This window comes from Stegodyphus dumicola, chromosome 6 (assembly GCF_044657685.1).
Source record: "Stegodyphus dumicola isolate Sdum_Otavi_A_Nest chromosome 6, ASM4465768v1".
In the NCBI taxonomy this organism is placed as follows: Eukaryota; Metazoa; Arthropoda; class Arachnida; order Araneae; family Eresidae; genus Stegodyphus; species Stegodyphus dumicola.
In genome coordinates, this window is record NC_140773.1 from 88187810 (window position 1) to 88211868 (window position 24059).

Genomic DNA, 24059 nt, shown 5'->3' on the forward strand with positions numbered 1-24059 from the left:
ATACAAAGACCAACACTTGTGGTCTGAACGTAAAACGATAAGAATTACAAACTAATTTAAATAAGAGCTAAACTGAAATACTTTACAAAGACCAGTAACGCTAAGATTGGTCTTTTAGATCTTTATGCATGTAGCACGTAGAATGCGGGAAAACTATAATACGTCTTCAATATCAAGAGGACTAAATTTCTGGCCTTAAAGGCGGACAGCAATTGACTGAAAAGCGCGCGTGGAATAAGGTAGCGAGAAGTCTCTCGCTCTAACACTAACTCACTCCCTGGCTAAAAGCCACAACTTAAATACTTAAAAGTTTGCAAGCTCAATTTGCATAGTAAAACTAACCACGTTTATTCTGGCCGGAAGTAGAAAATAAGAGAGGTAAAGTTTTAAAATAAAATAAACGTTAGTAAAATTTAAAATCCTTACAGAAGCTGTTAAAAATAACAAATAAAAATGATAGGAAAAACGTTTTATGCTAGAATTCCATCATAAATTTGAATGCTACATTAAGGGCTGCGCTCTTAGTTAATAAAGAAAAGATTTAATTAATCAAAACGTAGCTATGCACTTATTTCATAGGAACGCTTTCTTCTGAAAACTGCAGTAACCAGTTCCCTCTAGTATCAGTATTTTCTATTTTGCAAGAATGTAAAATCCATATTTTGTTCGAAATGCTCCTAAATTTCTAGCACCGTCTATTATAGGAATAACTATTAGTTCCAAAGTCTAATATCCAGCTAGAAAGGTTTGAATCCCTTAACACGTAGGAATTTAGAAACTTTGCATGTGAGAAGTATATGCAGAGTTCTCATACGCAAAGCTGAAAGTTCTATATTCATTTGAAATTCCATCGCATGTAAATGGTAAAATGGGCTCCAAAAGCAAAACCTCTTGAAGTTGTGTATTTTAGATTAGGTTATAGCAGGTTTTTTTGGGCTACAGCCAACAGCTTGGAGTATGCAAACAATATGAAAGCCAAGGAGAATGGCTGTGTATGATGTTTGATAGTTTTTGTCTGTAAACGTCTAAAATTTAAATATTTTTATTCAACTGCATGAAAAATTATACGGAATTTGTAAGATATATTTTTAGTTTATTGTAAAGCCTCCTTCTCTAATTACTTTTTAATCTATTAAAATTAAATTTCGCTTTCGCATTGTATTACCCTATAATTTTAAAACGAAATAGGTAAATTCCAAAAAAATTGCTAAAATATTTCTTTTCATTTTTTATTTCTAATTATCTGAATTGGATAATACAAAAAAGTCTTGATTCATTTGATTATAACTGTTGAAATGTCAAGCTTTCATTATTCACCTACGGCTTAAAGTATGTTAAATGACCATAGCTAAAAATAACAAATACATTTAAAGAGTTTCCATTACCTTCTTATCAGACATTTATGAAATCTGATCTTATTTAGCAAATCGGATTAGCTTTAAGTTTCACTCTGAGAAGCTTTTAACTTTTATGAAAAAATAACGATTTTCAGCTAAAAGAAAAGTAAATAAAATTTATTCTTATCACAAGAAATAAAACAAAATGCTGAAATTTGTCCTCACAGATATTCGTACGATATCACAGTGTTATGCAGTAGATATATTTTAAACTAAAAAATGTTAAATAGAACACAATTCAAGCGAAGAGAAAGCTAATCCGATGTCACAGCGAATTCGATACAATCAACAAGAACTTAGTAAACAACTGAACTGACATATTTTGCTCCGCCTTTTATAAGCTTTTTAATCATGCACGAGAACATTCTGGTATTTTCTCGAGGTTTCTGGAAAGCAAAAGAGTACAATTACGAGATATCTATTTATTAAATGTTAAATGCGCGTGCTCCTGTGTTTTTACTTTTTCGGCGTAGCTTTTTCTTACAACTCGTCACGCGCTGCATTGCACGGTGAAATAAAACAATTTTAATTATAATTCTACTAAAATTAGCAAATTAAATAAATAAACCGTAACAATATGATTAAAATAAATAAAGGCAAGGTTACTTAGAGCAGTGGTCTCAGACTGCATGCAGGCCGAATGCACGATCTGAAAGCAGCTGACGGCTGAAACATTCCTCCCTCCCGGGGGGGGGGAAATTAACAATGCAAATTGTTTTTACTTAATTTTCAGTTTTATTTTGTATATATTTGTCAAAACATACTTAAACAGTAGCAATAAAAATTTAAAGACAAAAAGGTTGTATTTATTTTATCATTGAATCGTAAAGTTGATATCTGCAAGGAGTTTCTATTGGTTACCGCTTTGTAATTTATACGCATTGACAGCTAAACATTTAATTTTTAGACTGGCACTTATTTCAAATAATTTTAACATATTGAATATAAACAATAAAATAACGTACTTAAGCTAAAAATAAACAAATTACGGATTGAAGAGAAAAGAGAAACAAAGCCAAAGCAACAACACCAAACGCAAGGAGCTAATTGTATGAAATTACGAAATTTTTTTTAAGTGGAACAGAAGTTGAGAATAAGTACTGAAAACTTACTATCTTTCTTTTATTTATTAATTTTTATTTTAACACATAGCAGAAAAATACATATATTTTGTATACAAAAAGTTTCAAACTTCTTTATTTCTTACTACACCTTTACCTTACGGCATTTCGATTTTGATAAAGTTTTTAAAGAAAACTTAACTAGAAACTATCATCATCTTGGATTTTACACAATCTAGATCTTTTTTTAGACTTATAAATTTTCAACTGCTGGAAAAAAACAAAATTCGTAACGGAGGATATTTTGATAAAGCACGGAAAAATGATAATCAAATCCGTAGCTTGAAGTCTTTGAATAAGACTTATGTCACAGTATAAATCACGGGTTTCCAACAGGGTGGGTATTGACCCTTTGGAGAAAGAGGAAATTTTAAAAGAGGTCAATGATGACCGACAGCCGAATACGCTTTAGCAATGGGTCGGCACAATCAAGATCCAGTTGATTAAAAAATTATTAATAAAATTGGGAATTAATTATTTATTTATATAAATCGACATCATACAGTAAGGGTGAAATTATTTAAAATAAATATAAGTGAAAAATAACTGAAGTTTTATGCACGAATAATTGATTGCATTTAAGGACGATTTTCAACAACACGTCTTATTCAAAACTAATGGAAACCCTAAGTTCTGGAATGTAAAAGTCATCCAAGAGACATATTCCGAGATAAAATTTATTACCAAACCAACATCACTGACGTTTTCCTATTTATGTTCAATGGAAACAGGTTTTAATCAAATCAGTGATTTATTATATAAAATAAGAAACAGGTTGAATATTTTGAATGAGCGGAAAAATTAAGAATTAAGTTGATCAGTTTTATGGCAAGTATTAAAAGATTTCCTCAATGCATCAAGCTCTGCCATCAGATTAATTAAAATCTAACTTTTCGTGCAATTAGAATCTGTGATTTTGTTTCTGAAAGTTATTTAAATTTGAAAGTATAATAATAATTATAAATAATACTACTAACAATAGTAATAATAATCTGACAGTTTTTCAGATTTTAACGGTCGCCCAAAAGGGTTTCTTATGGTTTTTTACATGCTCTTGCTGAGCTCGCATTCTAACAGTCTGCTGTTATACTCAGTCCTACCCCATTATTATTATTATTATTATTATTATTATTATTATTATTATTATTATTATTTGCTTTAAGCATCATTTTCTTCGCACTTACACCATATGCAATTCACCAGCAAAATTACAAAAATTTTTAAGGCAGCTTAGCAGTATTGCCGATGAAGTGTAAAGTGTTTACATACATTCTTTGTTCTTTTTTTTTTCATTCTTTTCTCTGTTCATCATATCAATATTTAGTTTTTTTTTACTAAGATGGCTTTACAAAACTTTTTTTTGTCTTTTTTATTAACATTTATGTGTTTACTTTATTAGTTAAATATCACACTTTTGGCGTTTACGCTACATAAAATTCGATTCAACAGCAAAATCACAAAATATTTAAAAACAGCATACCTTCTGAAATTCCAACAGACAGTCAGTCTACCGCACAGGAGATAAAAGTATTTTTTTTTTCCATACAGTGTTACCACTGCTCGCTTTGAAATCGTTGAGTCTGTTAATCAATAAAATATAATAAAACATTAATTTAATAAACCATTTTTTCAAAAAAATTTTAATACTTAATTTAATTTATATCTTTAAATTATTTGTTTACAGTTATTTATATTATGATTATGTTGCCTGCTGTATATTATAGAAAAATGATGTAAGGGAATAGATGTAAGGAAAAAAACTTATCACTTGCATAAATTAATTATCTCTATTTATAAATTTTCTGGGGCGTTGCTCAGGTTTGTTTTTACCGGTAACGAAATTAATGTAAAATGGACTTAATGATTAAAATTTTAAAGCTTTTACAAATTCTAATTATAACAATTAATATCATAGTAATGCTAAATAATTTACACGAAATGCATTCGTGAGCCGCCACAAATTGCTTCGGGGGCCGCCAATTTGAGACCACTGACTTAGAGTATGGCAAAGCAGCCGAGGATTATCTACCTAAGAGAAGGGAAGTCTTCATGGAGGACATTTTCAGGGAAACTGGCTGCTATTTACCTTACACACATGCATTTGAAAAGGTTAACTCATGAAAAAAGGGCGGTCGGCGTCTTAATTCCACGGTTACATATGGGGGAGTTCAGCGCTTTTTTCTCTTGGTGGCTGGTGGAAAGAAATAAAATAAAGATTTAAATTGTTAAGAATTCCATTTATTGAATTTATTTATTAACAACTATAATCTGGAAAATAAATAAAAGATCTTATAATATCGATTGACAAAACTGGGAAAAGTGGAGTCGTAATGGAAGATAAATTAAATAAATACTTTATATCTCGGATCAACAAAACTTGTCAAGAGAGGTGGATGATAAATAGCATAGTAGCCCAACTTCAGAGAATTTAATGGGCGAAATGCTAAGTCCATGTTGAAAGATTCTGTTAAAGTTTTTTTCTAATTTAAAAATGTGCTATTTCCTGTTACCGGTTTTAAAATAAACTTAATAAATTCTATATATTATTAAAAATTTTGTGTTGTGCGAGTTACGTTTCAGGATGGCAGTAATTTAAATGATAAAGACGAGAATCTATACCTTAAAATAATATTGCACATCTATACCCTGCTTTAAAGTATCAGCATAATATTTTTAATTGTTTTTGTTTTATGAATATTTTACAGGGTACTGTTATTTTTAAAAAACTGTAAAATCATGAATAGGAATATGCAAAAGTTTAAAATATAAGTATAAATTTTCAATACATAGATCCTTCAAATATATAAGATCATTTTAGAATTACTTTGCCTATTTAAGGAATATCTAAAAAGTTACCCATAAAATACTGAAATACTTGAAAAAAAAATAAAAGATAAAATGTAAATTTATCACATAACTTGTTTTCTCATTTTAAGATGCAGTAAATGTTTTTTTTTATATTATGCCGGACAACGAACAAATAAAATAACATAAAACTGATTGGCGCAGATGATAATTTTTGCTCTAAAGTAAGCAAATAACCGGATACTTTCTTGATATCCTTTGACTGATTTATGCTTTTATACTAAAAGTTAAAAATATCATTTAGGCTTCTAAGAGATTTACATGAAGCGAAATAATTGATTTGTAATTTTTTATACAAAGCAAAAAAATTCACTCCGCTTTGTGAGGCATTTTGTTTAATATTGTTGCGTGCGTACGGGTTCGTAAGTAAATTGAATCCATAAGTCAATAAAAAGTTAGTAAAATTTGTTATTATCCCAAGAAATAAAACAAAATGCTGAAATTTCCTCAAAAATTTGTACAATATCACAATATCTCACTATAATTATATTTTAAAGTACTAAAACGTTTAATAGAACACAATTCAAAACAGAGAAAGCTAATCCGATCACCGCGAATTCGCTAAAACCAATAGCAAGAACTAAGTAAACAACTGAACAACAATTGAATTGAGTTGTTTTCCTCCAGCTTTTATAATCATTTTAATTCTGCACGAGAACATTCTCGTATTTTCTCCATTCTTCTAGACAGCAAAAGAGTACAGTTATGAGATATCTATTTATTAAAATGTTAAATGAGCGGGTACTCTTGTATTTTAATTTTTTCGGCATAGCTTTCTCTTCAAATAAGTTTCGTGCTCATTGCACGGGAATATAAAACAATTTTACTTACAAATTCTACTAAAAATAGCTAAATAAATACAAAATCCGTAACACTATGAAATAAGATATTAAGAATACAGAAAGATTTTTATAAGCAAAGTAAACAACAAAGTATCTTTAATAGCTTAGTAGTTTGAATAGGCTTTTCGCACTGCTATATACTATTGTCTATGCGAAAATTGTTAAGCATTCTCTTACTTTTCATAAAATGGAAATTTTCTTTAAACTGATTTTTTGCATCGTTTCCGCTTTTACGGTTCACCAGAGGCTGAATAAGCAAGACTGCTATGGAATATTTACGTTCTCTCGTGTGTACTCCTGTAGCGTGAGTAGTTAGCACATCCAGTTAAGGACTGGAAGATCCGTGGTTCGACACCCGCCGAAGGCGCAGCTGATTTATCCCTTTTCTGATTTTTTCTAATGTGTCTTTTGCTAATATGCGCAGTTTATTTATGATGTTCATAATATGCGTTAGGAGACATAATATGTTTCAACTGCACCACCCGTTTTAAAATATTATGATTAATAATTCGTCACTATTTGCATTGGTCGGCTAAGTCTGTGTCTCTCCCCAGTCTCCGTTTAAGCGGGCAGGAGAATGTAAGGAATATTCTTATTACCCTATGCGTGCTTTTATAATGTACGTAATTCTCCTGTCCAGCCGGCACAGTTTCTAAGCTATTAGTTAGTTATCCGTTACTGCATGAATGGATTATTATTTATTATTGTTTTTCAAAGGGGCTTTCGATATTGTTTATATCAGCGTCTGTTTGACGAATGATACATGACTTCATAGTATCGCAACATTAAAAATATACGGGTATCATAGTATTTTCCCTCATTTCTTTTATTTTGGTTACAGTTCTAGCCTACGGATGCTGAATGTCTAGAACTTACAAAGCCACGGTGTAATATGTCTTGTCATAAGGATCGCAATTTATCCCAGAAAGACTATGAAACCTTTGAACAACTGCTCATCAGATTTCTTTCGATTAATATTTAGAAAATGTTGAGCGATTATTTAAAATTTGCAGTGCCTATTAAGAATGGGTTGCACATGGAGACATTTTCTTAGTCAAAATTATGACTGAATTTGAACGAATAGAATTCAATTTTCGCTACAGAATGCAACGAATTCGTCTCTTTCAAGGGTAAACCAGGAATTCGTTAAACATTTGTTCTAATTTTTAATCCAATTCCAAATTTAATGCTGTTGAGTTAACGTAAGACAATACATGCAATGAATTCCGTTTTACCGAGCGTTTCAGAGTTAGTCTTCATTTCTGCTATATGTAAAATAACTTATTTCAAGTAAATTGCAACAACTAATATTATTCCGAAATAATTCTCTGGAAATGCCAATTCGAATTAGGGTGCTAGAAAGTGTGCAATATAAAGCAGTATCGCGGTGTTAATAACTTTCCGTATAAGGATTGTTCCAAATTACAACAGGAGTGTGCTCTTCAGAAAGAATGCTCAAATGAGAAGATATTAGTCAAAGGTCCAAACATTTCCAGGCTTCATAATTCACGCATAGCGATCTGAAGACAAATGGAGAAAGTATGAAAGGTTGAAGGGGAGGGGAAAATAAGCACGCGACTGCTGATGATGCGAGGACAAGTCTATAAATAGAATCTCTGGCCATGTTATCGATTTACAACTTAATGCTGCCGAGACTATGTCATCCACCATTTTTGGGCACAACTTTTATTTCAATATCTTTTGCAAATGAGTTTTAAATCATTCGAACATGTTGTAAGCACATTTAATACTCCACTTTTTAGAGCTAAAGCCAACTTTTTCTGCAGCCATATTTGTATGTCGAGATTAATCCTCTCAAGAAGTTTCTGGAAAAGGAAGAGGATATGGAGATCCGTGGATCCGTCCCTCGGTGAATTTCCCTGTAAATCTGGGACAGAGCTGGTAAATTCATGCTATCACCTATAAGGTGCCCAGGGCTTAGCCAAAGACAGGTGTAACGCTTGACTCTTGGCCACTATAAACCTGATGGACTTGATATGATCTTACTGTAAAACAAGTGAGATAAGTCATAGAAGTTCTAAATGAGAAAAATCAAGAAGCGAATCCAAAGTAAAAATCATAAGTGTAGCATTGCACCTCACTACTGTATATTTTTTAAACGCCCCCTGCTTGTTGCGCCATAGTTCTAATTTTTAGCTCCTTAAAAAAGTCGTCATCGCATTCCTGTATATCTATGTATCAGGCTCAGCCATGATACATTGTTGAATCAAATTCAATATCATTTATTAGCTTATTAATTTAAGAACCTAACAAAGGTGCCTATTTATTTTGTTTCAATAATGTGGGAGAAATGTCTGTGTAGGAAACGAGAATTTTCTTCTTTTCTTTATAGAAAGTTTCCATGAAGATTTTCATTAGGAGCTTTAAATACGGTTTCATTTTTAATTCCTGAAATCCGCATTTTAGGCTAGAATTATTTTTATTCCTACTGTTCTACTTACAAGAATAGCAACAGCATTCTCTATATTTCGTAATCTAAGAAACTCAACTAAATATTTGTAAATCTACACAGATACCTCGGAAGAATTTCTCATGATTTCTACCGCTTAGCAAAAGATTCATATTTTTGTATGATTGCTTCATATAGGCAATTTAAGCAAGTGGATTTATAAATAGTTACACGTTCATTTCCCATGAGGAATTGTTCTTGTTAATATTAAATTTGCTTTCCAAAAGTTGGTGAAAAGGCTGCGTTCTTCAGAATTGTACTGATGCATTAAAATATAATACTGAAATCATAATCATAATCAAATTATAATAGATATTGATGCATTAAAATCAGTGCAATATGAAAAAAGACGTTATCTTAAAGTATTTGGGCACTTTCTGTCTTTGAGTAAAATTGTACATTTTATGCATTTTCTGGGCGATTTTATTTTTATATTACGATGTAGTCGTGTACAAGATCATCTGATGTTTTTGTTTATTTCTTATTTTAAGAGACGATGTTCAAAGGACATCCAAAAATCGGATTTGCTATTTTTGCGTTTTAAAAACTCAAAGAAACTAACATTTGACAAAGAACAAAATCGTCAGTCGAAATTTTTGTGATATAAATGTAGGATTACCAGGCGTACTTTTTTCGGAAAGAAGAGTACTTTAATTAGCTTTCATGTCTTGTCCTTTTTTTGAGTTTAGAAAAAAATACCAAATAGCCTTCATTTCGAAATTAAAAATCTTTTTCAGCTCAATGATGACATTTGACTTGCAACCTTTCTCTCAAGTTTTCAATATTTCATCAAGCACAAATTCTTGGGTAAATATTCTCATCAAGATTCTTCGCGTTTTTTCGTATAGATTTACTTTAGATGTTTTACAGTCACATAGGCAAGGTGCCTTCCTTCTTTCACTAGCTATCAGTTCCCATCTTTTTTACCCCACCAGTGTCTGAATGTTTATGACTTCGGAGGTTAAGACTTCCGAGTGCTTAAGATGAATGAATACTGGTAGTTTGACTCTTGAACTCTTTGACGGCTTGAACTAGGCAAACGGGCTGGCTGCCCGGTTGAGTTTCGTGATTTTCTCCATGAGTAACCAGTTTATACGAACCAGTTTTCCTTAGGAAATTCTTCGGGAAGGCATCTCCCTCCTATGTAAATAGTCCTCATGGTTTTGCAATATTCAGATAATCTAAACTTGTAAGGTATTTTCTCCCTTCTTTCTCCATGCCTTCGTGGTGTAACGGTTAGCACACTCGGCGCGTATTCGAGAGGTCTAGGTTCGAATTTCGGCGAAAGCACTGATCATTTTTCAAGTCTCCTGCTTCAAAATAACCCAATTTCTCTATAATCTAAAACATGTTTTTTAGGACCCACAGCCCAGGACTTTACAAAGTCAGAACAGGTGTAAACTTAGTTACATTGCAATATGCCAAAAAAGGATAATTTTAGTATTCAAGTCAAAGTCACTGCTTAACAATCACTCTGGCTTCCATCTCAGTTTCGATGTAGATGTGTTTTGCTTACATTTGTTTGGTTCATTCTAAAGTATTTGATGATATTTCTAAAGTATGCCTGGCTCTATATAATATTTATTATTTTAATTTGGCAGGTTTTTGTTAAATCATTAAGTACATACTTTCTGTACATACATTTTTACATACATAAATAATTTACAGAATTGACAAAAAATTCGCCTAATAAATATTGGGGAAAAGTAATTGAAGAGTCAGCAATAACTGTTACTTCAAGAGAAATAAAGTGTACAATTTGTCAGACAGCTTTTAATGTAGGATTTATAGCTGAACTGACATAAATATAAAAGCAGTGTTTTATGTTCCAATTCTTAATTCATAAGTTTATTGGGAAAGCAAATTATAAAAAAGAAAGTATAGTAGTTGGTTCGGAAATAGCTCAAAAATGCCATATAGTTAAAAACAATCTTTTCGGTACTTGACTGTGGAATGAAATGAAATTAAAAAATTACCAAGATTCCAAAGTAGATACAAAATATTTTGCAGTAGAACGAAATCTGAAGCAACTGTTACAAATGTGCTTGATAAAAAAGCGTTAGTAGTTTTCAACGAATAGAAAAATTATGATCCATCTCTATATTTTTGTCTTCAAATTTATGTTTAAAAAAACGTAAAAATATTCCCAGTGTCTGTTCAATATTTTAATATGGAATTCAGTATAGTAAATTATATTACACTTCTTGGATCATTCAGAAGAATGTGCGGATGGATTGGTAAAATACTATGAACAATTTGAAGTTAGAATAGATAAGATTTTTTTTTTTTTTGATTCAGATAATAAACACTGTAATTTTGGAATTACGTATTTTTTAAATATTTTTGTTGTTAAAGGTGATTTCAGTGGTCATATTGTACATAACACAACAAAATTTGCTACGGGAAGCTTAAATGAAAAACATAGAAAATATTGTCCTAAAAATCTACGGCTCTTTTAATGTTATGAAATAGACTTCAAACACTTAGCCACTTCTTAATAAATTTCAAAAAAACCGTCCTAAATTATAGATTCCTTTATTACAGATTTTGAAAGAAAATCCATTTTTAGAAAATTCATTTATGTGGAAAATCATTCATATGTCAAAAATAAAGTAGAGATAAAAATTACAATTTCCTCTGTTGGCTTTTGTACGCATGTAAGAATAATTAGTAAGCTTATTTTGCATAAAATACTCCTGTAATGTTATTTTTTAAACTTTTGCACGTAGTAATAAACGTTTTACTTAGTTTTGTAGAGACATTAAGTTAATTGGAAGTAGGCAAGATGAAAAATGAGGAACCCCCTCGCCGGGAATCGAACCATGGACCTCTGGAATACGCACCCAGCGTGCTGACCACTACACTACGAAGGCATGCTAAAAATGCGGGAGAAATACTTTATATACTCCCCCTTTTAAAGGGCGACTGGGGTTTTTAGAAGACGCAATCGCCAAATGGGTGTAGAGAATCATCATCCACTACCATTTTAGCTCAGGCGCCACTGTAGAGACTTAATTAATTGGAAGCAGGAGAGATGAAAAATGAGCAACGCTCTCGTCGGGAATCGAACACGGATCTCTGGAATACGCGCCCAGCGTTCTGACCACTACACTACAAAGGCATGCTAAGAAGGCAGGAGAAATACGTTATAGTTTTACATTCATTACAGGTATAGAAATTTAAGCTATAACTTAATATTATATCTCCGTATAGTCTATATAAAAACAAGAAACAGGGCAGGAAGGACTGGTATGTTTTAAAACAAAGGATGAAAGAAAATTAAATTATGTTAACTACAGTAATATAACTGACAAGCCATTTCGTATACTTTTAGTAATAAAGTTGTAAAAGTTTATTTATTTGAAACAAAAACGTACTTAGAGAAATGTTTAGCAAATGAAACACATTGTATCTGTAAGAAAACAAAGGATTCACTACGAATTTATTGGGGGGAGGAGGGAATCCTACAATAAATTTCAGAAAACCGGTCAGCCAATGTCTCAAATAATATGTTATAGTCAAAAATTAAAACTGTGGAAATGAGATGCCCGTTCCATACACTCTCAAATCAGTCTGCGCAGGAAAGCGTTGCCCATACGACATACGGTCAAAACGTTAAGCGTTTAAGATATTTGTTTTATTGTATAAACATAATTCTGTCAGACATGTGCGTAATAGGCGGCTTTCTCTGAAGCTTTGCATTAAAATAATTTTAATTTCGTGGAAAACCTTAAGTTAGTTAATCTTATCAAATCATTTAATGCCGGTATTCAGCTTAGCTATTGAAGAACTAGAGATGAATGAAACTTCTGGTGCAGATGTTTTCAGTGTTTTGAAACAAAAAACCCAAATCTCGATATGATGGAGAACCTTTTTTGACTTTCCAGTTCACGTGTATTTGAAGAAATTAGATTACGCAGAATTTCAAAAGATTATGATAACTTATTTATGAAACTATTTCTTTTTTGAGCAGTTATTTAGAAGACTATTTTAACGAAACCTCTACATTTTACTCATTGCCAGTTCTATGTCTATTAAACAACTCATTTGCAAAGGTTACAGCCGAAAACATCGTGGTAAAACAACGCAAGGCGAAAACGTCGTGGTACAAAACATCATGGGAGAAAAGAAAGCAAAGAGAAAACATCGCAGTTCTAAAACATCGTCGCACAAAATATCGTCGCCGAAAATAAAGCGGTTCAAAAACATCGCAGTTTAAAAACATCGTCGTCGAAAATATCGTGGTAAAAAATAAAGTACCTACAAATCATCGCATGACGATAACATCGCTGGCATGCATTTTTAAGGCTTTAATTATTGTAAATGTATATTCGCATAATGATTTGTGAGCGCAAGGTGGAAAGAAGGATAATTTTCAAATTCATATTTTTTTATTAACTAATAAATTTTTAAAAAACAAAACAAGAAATTTAAATAAAATCAGAAATAATTTTCACTATAAGAGTATGAGATTAACAAAAGTGAAGAAAATAATTTCATAATTAACTTAGCAATTTTTTTATAGATAAAGTCATACAATTACTTATCTTTCTTTTTCTATTCTTTTTTAGATTATATTTTAGCGAAAAATTACCAGTAAAACTTTATAAAAAATAATTTATTAATGACCTTTGTTATTTAACTATGTCAGTTTAAAATTATATTAAGAGCTATAAGTTGCACTAATTTTCTATGCTTAAGTTTCCATTTCCCATTTTCAGCAAATATTTATTAGTTAATAAAAATATGACGGTAAAAATTATCTTTCTTTACATCTTGCACTCACAAATCATTATGCGAGTTTTTACAATTATTAAAGCCTAAAAACCGCACGTCTGCGATGTTACCGTCATGCGATGATTTGTACGCACTTTATTTTTTAACACGATATTTTCACCAACGATGCTTTTAAATTGCGAAGTTTTTGAACCGCTTTATTTTCGACGACGATGTTTTGTGCCACGATGTTTTAGAATGCGACATTTTTTCTTTGCTTTATTTTCTCCCACGATATTTTGTACCACCACGTTTTCGCCTTATAGTTGTTTTCTCGGCGACGTTTCCGTTCGCGATGTTTTTGCCGCTATGTTTTCGGCGGACACCATTTGCAACATACCAGAAATTTTTTGAACTTGTTGAGAGGCTGCATTTAAATATGGATGATCTTTGATAAAGTCAAAATAATCAAAAATTGTTTTTAATTCTTTTCAAAGTTTTGAACATTTTACAAAATCCAAAACATCAAATAGCGAATGGCATCTAATTGTAAAAGAGCTGATTATAACTGTATAAATATTTTAACAGCAATTTTGTATGTGTTTTCAGTTCTTGCAACAACAACCCACTGTGAAAGAACTTTTTGTGTCATTTTTAGTGAATTTTGAATGTTATATATGGAGAAATGAACGAAAGAGATATTCGGCTGAACTTTAAAAAAATGAATTATTTATATATTTTAACTTGAAAGGAAATTGTTCAGAATTTGCTGAAAAAAATAAAACTTAATGCATATTTTCTAAAATCTGCTGAAAATTAGAAAAAAATATAATTTAAAAAGTTAAAAATTTAGCCTTAGCTTTCAAAGTTTCGAATACATTTTTCAAGTTTTTCTACATTTTAAAATTAAAATTTTTTTAACTTCAGTTATTATTCTAATAATGCATCTTTTGTGTTTAATGAGTCGATATATAACCGAAACTATTATCAAATAAAACATTTTTCGATTGCTTTCGAAGTTTTAAAGGAATTTGTTCATTCGCATGAATATTAATTCTAAAATTATATTCGAGTAAACAACAACAATAATAAATGAATTAATATAAACATATTTTGTAGTGCCTTTTATCGAGACTGAACAGAGTTGCGACTGGCGGCCCTACTTATATGTGAAGTCCGACGGAGGAATTTATAATGGAAATCAGCATTACGAATAGATATTTTCTTTAATACAACCACTATTGCATAGCTTATCTTTCACGTTGAAAACTTTCAATGCATTGAGATTATGTAAGTGAGTCAAATTGTTTTATGTTTAACCCTTTTCTTGCTTAATTGTTTAGCGTATTTGTTATCTATTAGCTATCTGTTTGAAACAGAGAGACGCTTTGGTGGATGACTTCTGAAAGAAATAGCCTAATATTCACATTACACACTAGGGAAACTATAAAGCACAGCATGCCCCTTGTTAGTCGAGATTTGATTCCGAATCAAGCTAGCGGTCTTAACCGCTTAGTCACTAATGGATTCTATTTCTAGTAAAATGCTTTCAAAAGTGCAGGTTACCTTATAATTGAAGGCATTTATGTTTGGCCAGAGGAGATAATTTCTCTGCTTACTTTAAGAAGTTAAAAGCTTGTGACTCGTTTTAGACATCATGATTTGACTTGAAACCTGAATAGGTTTCACTATTAAATTTTGTATGGTATCGTGAACTCGATCAATCCTTTAATTACAAATACTCTTCTTCTGTGTTTTAATAAAATCATAAAAATCTACTTCTATTTATTAATGTCTTCAAGTCTATATCTTTTCTAAGGCTTAGAAATTTGAGGTTTCGAATGCTTTATCAGTTCAAGATGGAAGATAATCTTCTTTTCATCTATCTGTTTAGATTGGTTGAGCTTACGAAGGCTTTACAAAGTCAGCGCAGAAGCCAGTTCTCTTTCCTTTGTCCACGAGACTTACCAGTTTTATCAGAAGCATTTTTATCCCCTTAATTGTTTTGGAACTGTACTTCCCTTACGACCATCATTGTAATAAACAAGTTTACTTTCAAATATTCAAAATCTGTAAATTCTGTGCTTCCGATCAAATGACAACCAAGTAAATTAATTAATATCACATAACACGATTGTCCTGATTAAATAGAAATTATTCACGATTAGTTATTGACTATGGATACTTTATTAGTACAGTATTACTAAGAAGATAGTAGTCTCAGATTCGATTTCAAGTCAACTCCCATTTCTCTACAAAATAATTAAGTAGAGGGTAAAAAGCAAAATAGAAACCTATATTAGAGTCATGACTATTAGCGGAAGTTTCAAATGCCAGGATGGTGTATGCGTAAACAGATATAATTTCCTTAATCAAATAATGAAGATATGACTCGAGATAGAAGAGATTATGAAGAGAATTTCGACTCTAGATATGCACCGCCAATATCACTTGATTCGTATGGATGACTGGTGATTACGAAAGAATAGTTGAGAGTAAATCTGCGGTGATCGAAATTCAAAGCCTAGGGATCGCAATAAATCTCAGTATGAACAGATGAAAGAGACAAACAGCTTCACAAAGCGTATAATTGTCTTTCAATTTCGCTATTTTTACACTTGTAGTCGTTGCTCCGAAATGACAACAAAGGCGTGGAACAAACCGTACTCCAATAAGAAAAGGAAGAAAAATAATATTTTGAGAATGAAGAAAATCAATAAGATGTGTGGAAAAAGTTAATTATTTCAACAAATTCACAAATTCACTTGCACTTCAAAATGTTTTTTCGAGAAGCAACTGGAACAACTGTTTTTCTATGAGAAATATAATAAATGGAAACACATGGAGACTTTCTATAAGTTAAAAATATTGTATCATATATAGTAATGCACTGAAGCCGATATAAATCAAAAGTGGGAAAATCTAAACTAGACCACATGATGAGTTAGAGGCTTTTATTGCTTTTTTTGTACACTTGTGGCCCTTTGGCTGGCAAAGGACTTTCTGTTTTGAATTTATAGTCAAAATTCTAGGGAGCAAAATTCTTTAGTAAAACTACGCATACGGATAGATTCTAGCAAATAAAAAAATATTTTGCTCTTGAAGTAAGCTAAGATTGCAATGATTTCAAATTGATTTATTTGCTCCGGCTTCAGAGATATGGTGCACTTTTATTGATAATTGCTTTATTATGTTACGAAATAGAGGAAAATATTATTAATGATGAACAATTATTCCTGAAAAGACAAAGATACCATTTTATTCATTATATTACATTCAAGAAACCCAATGAATTATATTTATAGTAGGAAAAAAACCTGATGAATTTTGCATAAACATTTGGCTTTTAGATGGTGTAAAAACACTTTGTTAATCGATATCCTTGTTTGGGAAAAGATTAAAAGAGATCAGTCACAGACATTGTTAGGAAACATGCCGTTTATCGACTGATTGAGTCCTTTTTTAATTTAGGAAGAATTGTTTTTACGGACGATTTCTTTGATTTTTTGAATTAATAAAAAATTTAAGAAGTAAAGAAATTAACTTTTTGAACGATTGGCACCGTCAATCGTGCAAAACATTTTGTATAGGATATACCGTTAATATTAATGGCTTATATATACGTTTTTTTACACTCGTTGCTCTTTTTTCTTTTTCTTTTTTTTTTTTTTTTTTTTGGTAAAAAGAAAACCGTTACCACGTAATTCTGTGAAGTAAAAAATAAATTTAAAACATTTTTTGAAGAATTTTATTCCTGTAACCAAAATAAATTTAATAAACTAAATTACAACATATTTTATTAAAAAACTTTAAAGTTCCAGATTTTTTACATTAACTAAGGTGCGGTTAAAGTGACCGCACATCGTAATAAGAGGTAAATTGAAATTATCATTATGCATAATGCTTATAGTTTATTAGAAGCATAAATGTAAATACAGTGCTTATCAATATAGCAAGCGACTGTATCATGCCTTTCCTGACAAGTTTAATGTTGCTATGCTTTGCTAATACCTTAGTGACAGAAGACACGAAACAATAAAAGAACTAACTGAAAAGGATTCATAATGATCTACTATTTATACACTTAATTGACTGAATGCGGGAAAATTTGAATTGGTAAAGGAGAAGTATTGAAATTCGTTCATGATCCATTTACATTCAGAGCTGTTAAAAAATTGAGCGTATGGAATCTTTTAAATTCTCAAATTTATCAGACAGCTTTTTAGTGAAAGAACCAATAAATATGAAAGAAACAAAAAAAAAAAAAAACTAATTAAAGACAAACGAAACATTTTATTTGTGTTTTAAATGAAGCAGAGTAAATCGCGTATGCTTTTTGGCTCAAATATCCTGAGCATCAACAAAGTTTAATGTGCAACTAAATATCCTTTCTTATGTTTATTTGCCTCTAACGAAAACTTCATGCACTAACACTGTATTATTAGCAAAAAGTGTGGTTTCTTCAAATTAGATAAGATGTTAGTTAAACAGATAAAATTTCAGTCCTCGTTGAAGATTAAATTTGAGTTTTTAAATTATTTGAATTATTTATTAAAAGAATTAAATATTGTGATCCTAATATTAGAAATAGTGGTAATGGTCATCATACAGAGCCCAAATAAATACAAATTATACATAGAAGAACGTCCGTGCTACCCAAAACTATATTTGAACCTGCAAAAATGAGAAAATTTGACGATTTTAGCGACTTTGATTGTAGAATTATTCGAGAGGATTACAGTGAGCCTATAAGATTATCACTCATTTCGAGAAGGGAGGAGCCACATCTGTTTTACACCCGGACAACACAAGTTTCTTTTATTATCACTTTATTTTATTAGTGATGACGTTGATACCCTGATGAAAAGGCAAATCTCAAAGTGATCACTTGGCACCCGATTCCTCTTCCCAGAATATGGAACAGAGTTCGCATGCCCACTTGCATCGAAAAGTCCATCGCATTCATAGTACTTTCTAACTGAATTTCATCATTGATTCAGTAAAAAACTAAAATTTAGTCAAATATTTAGTTTTATATTCTAGACTCCCCCCCAGAAGTCTGATTCCATGGCATAGATTTTTAGATACATGTTAGCTACCAAAACGAAGATTTTTACTAAGGAAAGTTATTAAGGAAAGTCAAGATTGTTTTTAATTGATCAGGAAAGTTAGAAAAAACTTTCTTCTCACGGATACAGTTAAGAGGCTCCTTGCTTTGAAAATTTCCGCTTTAGTTATCTTTGCAATAACAACCTCACAAAGAAATTTCTCCTTAACTGTTCATAACCAGCTGCGAAGGTATACCTAGTTTCCCATAATAAATTCTTGAGCTCTGAGAATATTGATAAAAGGAAATGAAGAATTAAAGATTATAATAAGTCCATGCTGAATTTAAATTCCTTGATATAATTAATATTAATTCATACAACTTGAATCATATTCTAAAACATTATTATACACAGAACATCCTAAAATTTCAATAGTCTTATACACAGCAGATGCTAAAATTTGTATTAAAGTTTCTTGAGTGCAGTTAGTTGTTTTTTCACAAAATGCTTAATGTAAAAGTTATTTTTTTATCATATCAGCTATATTTCCGAGTGATAATCTATCACATTCTGCGCTTCTAAGCATAAATTTGCGGTCACAGGTTGGCTATTATAAATTTACGAATCACTTTTCGATTAATTTTGGTAACCAACTGTAAATAATATTTTTCGGAATTTACGTGTAAATAAATAAAAGCATACATGTAAAAGGATATTTATTGAGGATCAAATAAAATTTTCTTGCAAAAATATATGAAAATGAAAACATAAATTATTCTTTAAAATTGTAAAATATGTACATATGATGATCGATAAATGAACGTTACATTAAACTTCGTATCAAATGATCAATTTTAAAATTTCTGCGTGTACTATGAAGCTCTACGTTATCTCTTGCCAAAGAGAAAACAGAGAAAATATTTGCAAATCCCGCTTTATTAGCTTAATACACATATATCCGAATTAATTTTTTCTCTAAAATGCAATCAATAATTTTGCTTTGAGATTTAAATTATGTAGATACTAATCTTGACATAAATGTCTTTTATGCAATTATAAGCTGAATATTCTTCTTAAAAAAATTATACTTTTCCTGTAAAGCACATTACGAAATCCACACTCAAAAGTATATAAAAGAATAAGGTATTTTAATATAAAATATACAGGAACTGTAAAGATTAATAGAATAGTAATAATAGTAATAGCGCAGCGCGCATTCTTATCGGTAAGATCTTACCTACATTTCAAATGCGTTTATTTTTAGCTCTGTTCACTATTTTTTGTTCGATTTTATTCATTTTGAGGAAAATTTCTAAGAATTCATTATAAGCAAACTTAGCGACCGATCCCAAAATTTCATTATACTAAAATAAAGTAAACTCATTAAGTGATTTTACTTATCTCATAAAAGCTGAATATATCCATTTCAATGGGAGCAAACTTTTGGAATACTGGAAAGCTATCTGATACCGTATTTGAATAAAAGCAGTTGTGATACTGTTGTTTTTTTCCAATTTCAGCACAACAGTTTATAAGGTTAAACTCACTTTTACTTAAGATAAAATTAGTCTAACTTTTTAATGAGCTTAATTTTCGTTTCGGCTTCTAGTACAGTCTCAAAATATTGACTGAGCAGAACAGAAGAAAGCTGGATAAAAAGTAGCAGCAACATGCCGATAGCTTGTAAAAGCTTTATATACCATTTTACAGTCCGTCAGTATAATCACTTGCTATCTCGACCACCTTTTGTCAGATCACTAGAAGGCTTCGTTCACCATTAGCATGTCCACAATTTCTGATGCTCCGCAGCAACACGCTGAAGCACGAATCGCTTGTTCTCTTATTGTAAAAGATTTCTCTCCGTGGTTCTTCCGTTTTAGTGAAAAGATTCTAGTCACTCAAACTAGTACGTGGGCAGTGCGGCGGATGTTTCACAATCTTCTATCGACATCATCGCAGGAGTTCCGTGTTAACGCTCGTGCTTTGACAAAGTGCATTGTCATAAATGATGATGAGATTTGTTACCACTAAATGTTTCTTCTTTCATCTGAGCACCGGATGCAGAGGATCTGACATGAGATGAATCCTATCATTCCTTCTGACAGCGGGGGGGGGGGTAATATGAGGATCTCTTGCGACGGTAGCTATGGAAGGTATTGGAATTGCTGTCACACTTACCCGAATTAAATTGATTCCTCAAACCATTAGTAGACTTTTACATTAAACCGACTTTGTTTTAATGTGACGGTTTTATCATTACTGACATTTATTACAAGCACATTTTTCCAAATATCACTTTTGTTTTACCCCTTGCGTGCAAATGTAAAAGTTGAGTAAAGGGCAGTTATTAAACCTTAAAAAAATTACCAATGCTAAGCAAAAGATGTGAGCATGGAAAAGGTTTATTTATCTCACCGTTATCTAGAACTCAGCCTCATTTAAATATTTGTTAAATTTTGCACAAAAAGAGTATGGATTCAAGGAGTCTTTCTTTGTATACGGAAATCTAATTCCTTTTGCTTCTTATAAAATTCCTTGTTTAATGCAAACAATCCATTCTATGACCAAAAATGGCAGCAATTGCTAACTCCGCTGCAGTACTGTTGCTTTAGCGCAGCGCGCACTCTTATCGGTAAGATCTTACCTACATTTCAAATGCGTTTATTTTTAGCTCTGTTCACTATTTTTTGTTCGATTTTTGTCATTCTTAAACTATCTTTGTTTAAATATTTTATCATGGTTTGTGCTTAAGACTTGCCGTAGCATAAATTTCTCATTTGTGTTCCTGATTAGAATCATGCTTTAATCTTCAATTAAATATGTTTAAACGAATCTTTATCAAATAAATATAAAATATTTAATTAAATGTATTGTTGCGTGCTAACGAGTTCGTAGAAATAAAACAAAATGCTGAAAGCTTTCCTCACAGATATTAGTACAATATCACACTATCACACAGTAGTTATATTTTAACCTACTAAAACGTTAAATAGAACACAATTCAAAGCACAGAGAAAGCTAATCCGATCTCACCGCGAATTCGCTACAATCAACAACAAAAACTTAGCTCAGTTCAGTTGTTTACTTTTAAAGTTTTTTTTTTTTTTTTTTTTATTTACTAAGTTGTTTACTGAGTTCTCTTTTTTTTTTTATATATAAGCTTTCTAATGTCACCAGAAGCTTCTAGTAATTTCTATTTCTCTAGTTTTCTTTAAAGCAAAAGCAGTTACGAGATATCTATTTATTAAATGTTAAATGCGCGTGCTCCTGTATTTTTACTTTTCCTTCGTAGCTTTCTCTTAAAATAAGTCTCGTGCTGCATTGCACGGGGATATAAAACAATTTTAATTACAATCTACTAAAAATAGCTAACTAAATATGAAAACCGTGACAGCATTTACATATAAATTCTTAACATAATAATTACGTATACATTTTTACGTTACATAATTAATTATATAAATGCCTGTTACAAATTTTATTCAATTTCATTATCGAATCTCTTGTCTTGAAGCTCACTTTTGATGCTCTTAGGTTTATGATTTCTTCAATCATCTTAAAATTTTCTTGATTACTTACGTATGTACTAATTCAGAAGTCAAACAACAAAAATCAGCGTTATACCTACAAAATTGTAGGTATAACGCTGATTTTTGTTGTATGACTTCTGAATTAGTATTTATTCGGCGTGTTATTGTGTCTTAATTACGTATGTACTTAATGAGTTTACGGAAACAAGTTGTAGGTTCTGCTCGGAACTGTCCCTTTCGGTAATATTTGTTTTGTTACGTCTGCAAAAGTGACGGAAAATGAAATAATAATTTCTACGTCATAACTATTTTGCCTTTAGTCTCGGCAACATAATCAATTACAAAACGTAAAATATTTGAATGGATTCGCATTATTATAGTGCTGCTAGGCTATATATATGATGCTAAAACAAGTGCGGTCAGTTCCATAGGACTCTTAACATCAGGTACAATTAAACATCGGGTACACGTACAATAATTCGCATTAAAGATTTTGGATATTTTGTATTTCAAAAACTTAACTTTCCTTATCATTTAATGAGTGGCGCAATTTTTGTTTTTGAAGTCATGTAATATTTTATTAAACAGTAATTTAATGAAATTGAAAGTGATAAGTCCAGATCATATTTATTTCATTACTAATAGTCTTTCAAAATTCTAAAATATCTAAAGCAGCTTAAAGAAAGAGTATAATTTTTTAAATAGCTTTTTATTTATCCGCAAGCTCCTATTCGTTATATTCGTATTTTCGATGTACATGAAAATACGAATCTAATGAAAAATATAATGAATAGGAACTAATTTTTAATTACAAATCTAAACTATTTCAAAGCGAGCAGAGATAACACTGTGCGGAATAAAACATTTCTATATCCATTCCTATATATATATAGATATAGATATAGATATAGATATAGATATATGCGCGCGAGACTGTCTATCGGAAATTCTAAATATATGCCGTTTTTAAATATTTTGAGCACAAAGGGATGTTAGCCTAAATGCTCTCAAAATGGCTATTGAAGAATATATGTGTCTTTAAATGAAAAAGATGCCCCTTTTGGGCGTAATATAAAATCTGAATGTTTTAAAGCTTTTGGATTTTTTTATTCCTTTTTAATTGATTAAAAACTTAATTTTTTAAACCTATCGATAGAAATTTTCTTTTAGCAGAATAAAAAGGGTTGCTAATATATAAACAAAAATAAAATGAAATAAAATAAAATAAATAATATAAAATAGTTTAGCGAGTATTTTATGAAATAACATCTGGTAAATCATATTTCGTCTTTAAATCTGTGAACTCAAAGAAATTAGTTTTTTTATGTTATATTATAGTTTAAAATCACAATTATAATTTATAAATACAGTTTGATATAATAAGTGATAATTTCATATGGTGTTTCAAAATATATCGTCCTTTTTTTAAAATGAAACTGCAAATGCACATAGTAAGTTTATTTTAATGCAGCGTAAGAAAGAGTATTTTCTATGTAATAAATTGCCATTTGCAAGTGAAATCATTAATTTTTGCTTTATATATTAATCATGACTATCAGTATGAAATTAACACATTAGCGAGTTTTGTAAATCAGATTTTTATGCGCTAAATTCTGTTGCTTTTAATTAAATTTTTTATATGTAGCTAAAGCTGCTTTCTTTCCTTCATTATAATTCTAATCAACACCGAGCAAAATATTTAAGACTAGAAAATACTTTAATGCATTAACAAGTTTATTAAATATTTGCACTTGTCTTTCATGCTCCTTGTAAATGGTTCCATGTAAATGGTTTATTTATAATTTAAGCTATCAACATTTTACAGAAACATTAATTATTTTTTTTTCATTTCAATAGGTTGATCCATTTACAGTCTTTTCCTATTTAAGCCGGACGAAATGTAAGTGAATTCATTTTTTATGCACAGTTAATGTAAATAAAACTGATGAGAATTTCAAGATCACAATAATTTGATTTCTTTTTATCTTGTTTCACTTTTTTCAATGCTTTTGTATGACTGTAATCTATTTTCACCGTTTAGATCATCTCACTGCACTTTCAATCAGATCA

At 30.7% G+C, this 24059-nt stretch overlaps 1 protein-coding gene across 5 annotated transcripts in view; it reads left to right on the forward strand.

The window, feature by feature from the left end:
- Positions 1-24059, forward strand: part of LOC118203290 (cAMP-dependent protein kinase catalytic subunit alpha-like) — a 367556-nt gene that overhangs the window by 127565 nt on the left and 215932 nt on the right. For all 5 annotated transcript variants that reach the window (XM_085818642.1, XM_085818643.1, XM_085818641.1 and 2 more), the window contains one exon: positions 23847-23889. The gene's annotated coding sequence lies outside the window, so the exon portion shown is untranslated. The remainder of the gene's footprint in view (positions 1-23846; positions 23890-24059) is intronic.